Source organism: Nelumbo lutea, chromosome 1 (assembly GCF_056320005.1).
Source record: "Nelumbo lutea isolate HS-2025 chromosome 1, American lotus-T2T, whole genome shotgun sequence".
Classification (NCBI taxonomy): Eukaryota; Viridiplantae; Streptophyta; class Magnoliopsida; order Proteales; family Nelumbonaceae; genus Nelumbo; species Nelumbo lutea.
In genome coordinates this window covers 2560396-2569834 of record NC_142684.1, presented here as the reverse complement: position 1 = coordinate 2569834, position 9439 = coordinate 2560396, and the positions used below count along the sequence as shown (strand labels likewise).

Here is a 9439-nt window from a genome sequence, read left to right as displayed (position 1 = left end):
ATATCAAAACCTCTCTCTCTCTCTCTATATTGTTCTCCCTCAATCTTTCTCACTCTTCTCCCTCACTCTCCCTCTTGGTCAAAATCTCCTTCTCCCTCAATCTCTATTGTTCTCCAATTGGTGTAAATTTCATAGCCATGAGTTTCTTGTGAATTTTATCAAATTTGTGTAATAATTTTTGAACCATACGAAGTTGGTCTCATGTTCTTTTATACGATCTAATTAATACCATATAAGTGTGTAAGAAAATAAGAAAATAAAAAACAAGAGAGTGAGAAGGAGAAAAATTGAGGGAGAACAGTAGAAATTAAGGGAGGAGAGATTGATCGAGAAAGAGAATGAGAAAGATTGAGGGAGAACGATAAGTAAAGATGGAGAATGAGAGAAATTGATATAGAGAATGTAAATGTAGAAACCAAAAACCATTTTTATTTATTTTCAAATCATATAGTTGTTGAGGAGATAAAGATGATTGTGAGTGAAAGAGCATGAGGGAGATTGAGAGAGAAAGAGAGAGACATAAAACCTTTTTTTTTTCCAATCACCCAACATTAAAGGGCAATTTCAGTACAAGTTTTTTATTGTGTCCAATATGGATTAAGAGTCCCATGTTGGAAATAGCCACATAACCCTCCAATGGCATGGCGAGGGTTTTTATAACTTGAAAGGTAGAGCCGTTTGTTAGAGTTTTGTTGGTTTATGGACCAATTTGTAACCAAATTTTAAATGTACAGCCGGCTCCGGGTATCATTTTTCCTAATTTAAAACTAATTCAAAAGCAATGCTATTTATTATCTAGATGGTGGATCAATGCTCCAACTTTTCAAAAAAATGCATGATGTCATAATTGAATAATAAATATTTAAGTTTATTTTTAATCATATTGTTATTTTTTTTCAATTTCTATCTTAAGTATGATATATCTAAAATTCAAATAATTAATATGAAGAAAAATTTCTCAAGTGCAACGCATGTGCTTAATTACTAGTGAGACAAAAAAGTGCAAATTTTATATAAGGTAGAAGTGTAAATCATAATTTCCAACAAACATATTCAAAAGTGAATTGGATGCAAAATTTATATTTAGTTCAGATTTGCACTACAATGAGGGTGTCAATGGACCGGTTTTGGATTGGACCCTATCCAGTCCAAAATCAAATTGGACAGACCAATAAGACATATTGGATTGGACTAATCCGGTCCAAAATATTTATTAGATTGGATTGGATATGGTCTGTCCGTAAGAAATTTTTATCGGATTGGGTTGCATTTAGCCAATATCTAGTCCATTGATATAAGATAAGAATATATGTGTCAATGGACTGGGTTTGGGTTGAAACCAATCTAAATCAAAATGAATTTGAACAGATTGGATGATCCAAACATTAAATTGGACCGATCCAAATTGGTCCAAAACATTCATTGGATTGGATTGGACCTAGTCCATTTATAATGGACTCACATTGCATTGGATTGGACCAAATCCAATCCAATTGACACCCCTAACTACAACCAAACACAATCTAAAAGAGACAAACTAACAAAGGCAACCAAATATTGGGGGTCTCAAAAACAAGTTCAGATTGGCTCCCCACAGAGCACACCCCACGTGCCCCATAACACATTTCAAACATCTCCCTATGACAAGTACAAGAAATGTTCCCAACGCATGATCAGGATGTGTTGTGGGGTGGGTTTTGTGTAGGGATGTCATGTTTTCCCATGTTCCCGATCCGTGTAGGTATTTGCCTGAATGGGGATGTTTTTTCTCCTACGAGGACAATAAGAGCACTCTACCCCCATGGGGCTTCCAATCCCCATTGTGTCAGGGACCCTACTTGTATATGTGTGTTAATATATGTATGTATGCATGTATTTAGATTTGTATATGGTGTATGTATACTAATAGTTTTAATAATATGGGTGAATATGTTTGAATGGATATATTTAGATTTTTTTAATATGACTGCAAATTTTAACTATTTTTTTTTATCCTTTAAATGAAATAAAAAACAAAAACAAAACCATTAACATAATAAAATAATCACAATGACTAGGGGTCCCCACTGGGACAAGGAAGGGGATACCCTTGTCCCCGCTGGTCCCCACAAAGATGGGGATAGGGATTTTTGGAGGGATGGGGATGGGGAGTGTCTCCTAGTCCCCGCCCTACCCCATTGCCATTCCTAGCTATGTGTTGTGTGGGGTGCCAATGTGCTCTTTCTCAAAAAGAAAAGAAGGCATTAAAGGCAATTATCTTCATGATAGATGGCAATAAGGTTGTGTTTGGAAACTACGCAAATGGAGTGTAAATCCCGGTTCATGGTGAATTTGCACTCTGGCTCACTTTTGCATGTGTTTGGCAACATTACATTTATGTATTGACGAATGACAAGCCAATGCATATTTACATTGATAATAAGATGTAAAAGTACATCAATAAACAAAGAATTAAATTTGCATTCAAGTGGACTTTTGATAAAAAAAAATGCATATGCTTTATTGGAATTCATGTTTGCATCCCTTATAGCTAAAAGTCTACTTGGTAAGAAGGTAAATTTGTTAGTGCAAAACTAACCCAGTTTTGCAATTTAGGTTGCATTTGGCTACAATGCAAACGCAAATATGTACACTTTATATTTACCCTTTTTTTATTCATGAATGCAAACGTGGTTAACATTTTAAACCGTTTTTGCACTCATCTTGTTTGTTTGAAATCATTGCAAAGTGTGGGACCATCATTAAATGCTCAAACTATCTTATGCTCCAATGCCCTAACTTTGGTCAAAGATTTAATTATCAAAAGAACACAGAATCGTATCCAAAAAATAGGTACAATAATGCTTTCTTCTCAGAATACAAAAGTGTCAGAAAATACATTTTTGATCTGATAATCATTACTTTTTTACATATCAAACAAACACTTGCAAATGCGAACCTGGGTACATAAATGCCTCGGTTTGGCATTTTTATCGCAAACAAACGGAGCCTTATATGAACCGTTTTACACTCTATATATTTGCTTTCACACTTATTTGCATCATTTCCAAACACAGTCTAAGGAGGTTAATCTTGAAGATAAATAGCATTAAAGATGCATGATACTATGGCACTGAAAGTTTTCTTGAAAAATGGCACAAAAAGTTTGGTTACACATTTTTAAGAAAAAACATTTTCTCAGACCATACCTTAGAAATCAAGATAAGTGTGTTATGAGAATACATCATTCTGATTTGGTTTTTTCTCAAATTTTTACTGTTGCTAGCGATAATATGTTGATGTGGCATTGAAAAATGCCTATGTGGTAGCAACAGGCCCAAAACGAAAGAAAAAAAAAATTCTGATAAAATTGGCATACCAATGCAACAGTACCATTTTCTCAATAAACACTTCTAAGGAAATGGCATTGGTTCCAAAGATGGCCCTTTATTTTCATCTATTTAGTATAAACACATCAGCTACCAAATGCAGATGTTAGATGTACCAACAACTTATATGTCTTCACTCGTTGCTTTGAGGTCAACTGCCAAATTATATGGAAATTCCCAACTGAAGTTTAATAGATCATAGCCGAAACAGAAATCTAATGTAAAAAAATCTTAAAAACAAACATTGGCGGTATTTGGTATGGCTTCCATTTATTTGATAAACGGTGTCATGCCATCACCAAATCATCATTTATCTCATTATGCTGATTCATAAATATAGTTATTGATAAAAATTGGTCTTGATTTATGTGTACACCAACGAAAGGGCTTCCATTTATTTGATAAAAATGGTATGGCTTCCATTTATTTGATAAACGGTGTCATGCCATCACCAAATCAGCATTTATCTCATTATGCTGATTCACAAATATAGTTATTCATAAATATAGTTATTAATGTTTTCGTTGCATTGATGTGACACCTAGTTATCAATAAATCTTAAAAAAACGTTTACCAATCACTTTTTTTCAGTTTTAAAAATAAATCAAATACAAACATTTATTTAATAAACGAAAGCTTTGCCAAACATATACATTATTGTTGGCGGGGTACTCACAACTTCTAATATAAGCATTCTCATATTCCTATGAGATGTAATACGGAAAAGCTGACAAAACCCACAGGGAGAAAGAGAGCTGTTTAGGTAGGTATTAACAAGAAACAAAATCATGATTTAATTTTCTGATTAATCAATAGGTTGCCATGAAATTCTTAAACTATATCATAATTGATTTCATCTCCTTGAGAAATAAATGAATAATTTATCAAATATATTGAGTTGTCTTGGAGCTTCAATAATGGGTAGAAATAGTAGGCAATTGCACAAAGTATGAATATTCAGTTCTTTGAAGCCCACAAAGATAAGTGCACGAACAGTAATGCCAGAGCAGCTGATTTGTATATGGTAGAGCTGGGACTGCACCCATTAATATTGAGCCATCTCCTAGCCCATACCCATCTGACCCATTAATATTGAGCCATGACTGCACCCTTAACAAACCAACTGCAAGTGCAGTCATGGGCACCAACAAAAGGGCCGTGCCGGGTACGAAGATCGGTGACTCGTCGAAGGTAAACATACCAGCACCGATGGCTGTGTCACTATCGTCAGGGGTACCCTGGTCTTTACGCGTAATTTCGAAGGCGGTCTCCGATAACCCTAAGAGCTTCAAAATGACGGTTAAGCAACCAAATAGGCATGCAGTTGCAGATGTTATCCTAGCCATTGTCTGATTGTTCCACCAAGCACGGATGGTCAGGCCACAGCGGAGGAACTCGGATAGAGTGTAGAGGTTGAAGGTGATAAAAAGAGAGACAGGGAGAAAAATTGCTGCTTCAGAGACCTGCATTCATGTAATAGTTTTCAATGATACGTGTATAGGAATTTCAATTACTCTCGGAGATGTTACAATCTGTTTGATGATGGCTGAAGTTGTGAAAATGTTTTATTGCTTTTCCTTTTTTGATAAATAAGGGTGGTTTATTAGAACACCCCCTATAGTTTTAATTTATGGATTTACTTAAACATATCCTATACTTTTGAGTGAAAATGCTCATGAACATGGGTCTATGATTATTTATTCCAAAATCACCCTTTAATACTTCTTCATACAAAAAAAAAAAAGACCAAAAAGAGCCAAATAGGGTGGTTTCTTGTGTCTTATTAGGGGTAAAATGATATTTTTATTTATTTTTAGTTAAACTTATTTAATTAAAAATCAAAGTGAAATTTGTCATTTCTATAGTTACTTAATGAAAAGGTTGATTAAATAAATTGATTGTAAACTAAAAGGGGTGTTTAAGTAAAATACAAACTATAAGGTAGATTTTAGTAAATCTCTAAAACTATAGAGATGTTTTAGTAAACTAACCTGATAAATAAAAATAAAATAATTATTTAACAAAATATTGTAAGGCATTATAATCAACCCAACTTCAGCTTAAAGCTAATATATCAAATGGCCTCTTCATCAACTTATTGTCAGAATGAGACGGGTTGTACCAGAGCGGGTGAGTCCAAAGTCCGATCCATTTTTTAGTCTGGATCTTAGGAAATTAGTGTATAGTTGAAATCAGATGGTTGATTGGTTGAGTAGTATACAGAATTGGGAAAGTAAAAGAGCTATATATATATATATATATATATATATATATATATATATATATATATATATATACCGTGGGCAGGAATCGTTTGTTGGCGAAGATAGCATAGGAGGGCAGTAGTGCGTAGCATAGCTCAGCGACAGAGCGAATAGGCCATATATATATATATACCGTGGGCAGGAATCGTTTGTTGGCGAAGATAGCATAGGAGGGCAGAAGTGCGTAGCATAGCTCAGGGACAGAGCGAATAGGCCACAAGTTTAAGTAAGAGATGAAGGTAGACGTTGCCGAAACATGAGTCTTGTCGTTCTGAAGGGGAGAATGGGATTATAGTTGCTGTAGAGAACCTCGAAAAGACCGGTGGCCCATATCTTCTTCTGAGTCATGCATGCGGGCCCACCGGAGGGTGCTCTGCCGAGGAATGCAGGTGGGTCCGGCGCCATGTAGACGGAGTTCCAACCATTTGAATGGATTTTCAGTCCAGTGAGGACGTCTTCAGTTGCGGAACCGTATACCCAACCTACCTGCATAAAACAAAAAACAAAAGAGAGGACCACCGTTACGTTCACATTAATTTTCAGTCTGTCTAGTGTCTAGTGAGGATGTCTTGAGCTAGTCTGGTTTATTTGGCACTTTGGCGTGCCGTTGGTTCACCTTTGTGCCCCAGTAGGTGTCACGCTCATACCCACAACTAGCAACTTGAATTGCTGCCTCAAGTGTGGTCGAATCATCGAGTGCTGGAGGTGGAGGATCATCCATCTTTTCTTTGTCGACCCCCGCCAGTATCTCAGATGCCGACTTCATGAATTCCACTGAATTTCCAAAGTTTGCCTTGAGCGATTTCCCTACCAAAACGATTGAAATGTCCAAATTAATAATGGTTTTCACACATGAAAACGGGATGTGGGAAGGCTTCTTTTCTACCATTCAATAATAGACGACTAAGCTTTCTTCCTAGATTAATGTCTGCTTCATCCGGTGATAGTCCATATATTACTTTTCGTCTATGAAAGCATCCTGTTCCACCATAGATGGGTCCTTGGATTCCTGCTATTCCATGCCCAAGAAAGAAATTGCATGCATGCATGTCACAAAGCATATATATAACAATGTATTTAGAGAGCAATTTCCGGCAAGAAATCAATTAAGTAATGAGAAATTAACAAATGCGTTTTCAGCTGATCGAGCTTGTTGTTATGTTAGTTCAGGTAAGGAAAGGTTGAAGTCGAAATTTGATTACTCACTTCTTGTAAGACTACGAGTTGATTTCCAAATGGGTCATCCTTTAAGCTACCATAGAACACCTGCGGAAACTGAACGTATGCACTTTCTTTTCTTGTTGGAAACCGAACAGTAGGCAGATTGCATGAAGAACAGTCTGGGGGTCGGTGGCGAACATGTCACAGTCGACGTTCAGCATGAAAGGGGAGTTCGTCATGACTCCCGAAACTCTAGTCTGCTAATATATATAAGAAAACCCAGCATAAAGTAAGAAAGCAACAACATTAATGGCTAACGAAACCCATATCCGAAAGAATTATTTATCATCAACTTTTAATTAACCTCGATCAGGATTTATGAATTCATCCTAGCTAGATTTCTAGCAATTAAGAATCAATTAAGCTCTGTTTCTTAAAATCCAAATTATTGGGCAACAAATATAAAACCAAAACAATTCACCAGATGAATAAATTTCTTATTAATTTTATGTTTAAACGTGCGTCAAGGTCCTTTGGCTATTCATCTTGAGAGGGAGAATACTGATGAACTTATTTCATCTTACCAATACATTCATAGCTCCTGCTTTGTAGTGATGAGGATGCTTTGGCCGCTTCTCTCTGGACACATAAACGAGATGTGGTAACCCATCCGGAAGATTTCCCTTATTCTCCCATATGACCTACAAACGATCTACCAGGTAAGGGCCACCTATATATATATATATATCAAGAATATATAATTTACTACAGAATTTGATGACCACGGAAGAACATATATAATTGGATTTACCTTCACTATGCTCGGATGGTTTCTGCGATCTATTTTAGAGAAAGCTGCAAATTCCCCCGCTAGATCACATGGAATGGGGCTTTGAACTACCTCTCTTCAATTCTTTGCGTAAGTTGTTCATATTCAATCTACACACATGAAGATAAAAACCACGTTAATTTGTTCTCTTAAGGGGACAGCCTTTTTTTTCCTTTTGCTTATCCCATATTACTCCTTTATACACACGTTGGCTGAAATTAAAGATGCAAGTGCAACATCATTAGCCAAGTTTGCCAAAAACCTGAAAATGTTTTCGATTTGATTGAAAATCGGGTTTATGGATCAAAGTTAGAAAAGTATAAACCAGCAGATTTTGGAGCGACTGGATCTCCTGCACACAACAACTCTACCCACACCTACGCCCACTAGGCACCACAGCCATGTGTGGCAGAAATGTCTTGCGTGTAGGTGTGGTAATAATTCTTGTGCGTAGAAGATCCGATAGAGATTTTTGACCCAACCCAACCCGACCTAAAACGATTCCACTTTAACCTTGATTGAAAGATTACTCTTAGCACTTAGCAGTATCCATGCAGAGGACACAACCTCAGTTGACTCAAAAGTATGATAATCATCCTTTAGAATAAAAAAATCAAATAAAAACAGAATCCAAAAAAAAACCTTAATCCAAACATTTGTTGGTAAAATAGGGTCATTGTAATTTTGGAGAAGTTCTGAGGCGCGTTTGAAGACACGTTCCCAGGATACAACAGAACCTTGGGCGAGAATCTGCAATCAGAAAAGTTGAAGAATCTACAAAGAAACCTTCTATGACACTGTAGCAGGCACGTTGCACGGTATTAAATTCTCATACTCTCCCTACTATTTCTAAGGAGTGTAAATTAGCTCCTATTAAAATTCTGAAAATAAAGCTTATAACTTTCCAATGTGGGACGAGTTCAAAATTGTGTTTTGCAAGAGAAAAACTCATTTTTCAATCAAGTGTATAAGTGCAATTTCTCATGTAATTGACCAATCAAACCCATTGGATTTGATCTTTTATGAGATTAAAATCTAACATTCATGGTGTTGCTGTGTGAAATGGTGATACACACATACCTTCATCCTCTTCCGGTCGACCCCGAAATCTGATGAAAGATCAATCGGTGATGCCTCAGGCTTGCCGGAAAAATATACAGAAGGGGCTCGTACTCGAATGTCATACTTCTTACAGAAAGGAACCCAGAGCTTGAAAAACTTAGATGCTTCAACAAGAGCAAAGAAGGTGAGAGGAGACGCACCATCATCTGAGACATAGCAGGCAAGCTTGTTAGCTGGGTAATCGAGAGCCAACAAGGAGAGTACAGTGTTTACAGTGATGATAGGCGGTTCAAGCACAGGATCTGCTGTTGTAACAAAAATATCTACCGGAGGAAGAAGCTCAACGCCCCTATTGAGGCATGACATAGATATTAGTTCGTTGCAGCAAGAAGAGTGGCTTATATTTAGCTCTCAGCTGGTATCACACAAAGCAAAAACATAACATACTACTAAGTTCTAAGTACTAACCTGCTCCTGCCTGCACACTTCAGTAATGATGAAATGATAAATATAAATGATATTATTGAAATTTTAATTAGTACCTTTGTAAGAGGCGCTTTTCTGAGCGTTAGAAACCGATACAGGAGGGAAAGCAAGAGGAAGAAGATGATGACATCTTTGACTCTCTGCAGAATGTTCTTGCCAGGGATTCTGGGGAAGAGAGATGGGATTGGCCATGACCGTAAAAGAGAGTAGCTAACTCTTGGCTGACCTCATTATTTGGGCTTCTGTGTGTGCTACTCTTATAATGTTTT

At 36.6% G+C, this 9439-nt stretch overlaps 1 pseudogene across 1 annotated transcript; it reads right to left on the bottom strand.

Annotated features, from left to right (window-relative positions):
• Positions 1-4229: 4229 nt before the first annotated feature.
• Positions 4230-9185, bottom strand: LOC148873202 (cellulose synthase-like protein H1; annotated as a pseudogene). The gene is made up of 8 exons (XR_016095182.1): positions 8703-9185; positions 7605-7732; positions 7378-7494; positions 6839-7050; positions 6519-6663; positions 6249-6439; positions 5766-6118; positions 4230-4831 (listed from the first exon to the last, which is right to left on the bottom strand). The product of XR_016095182.1 is annotated as a cellulose synthase-like protein H1 (transcript).
• Positions 9186-9439: the final 254 nt, after the last annotated feature.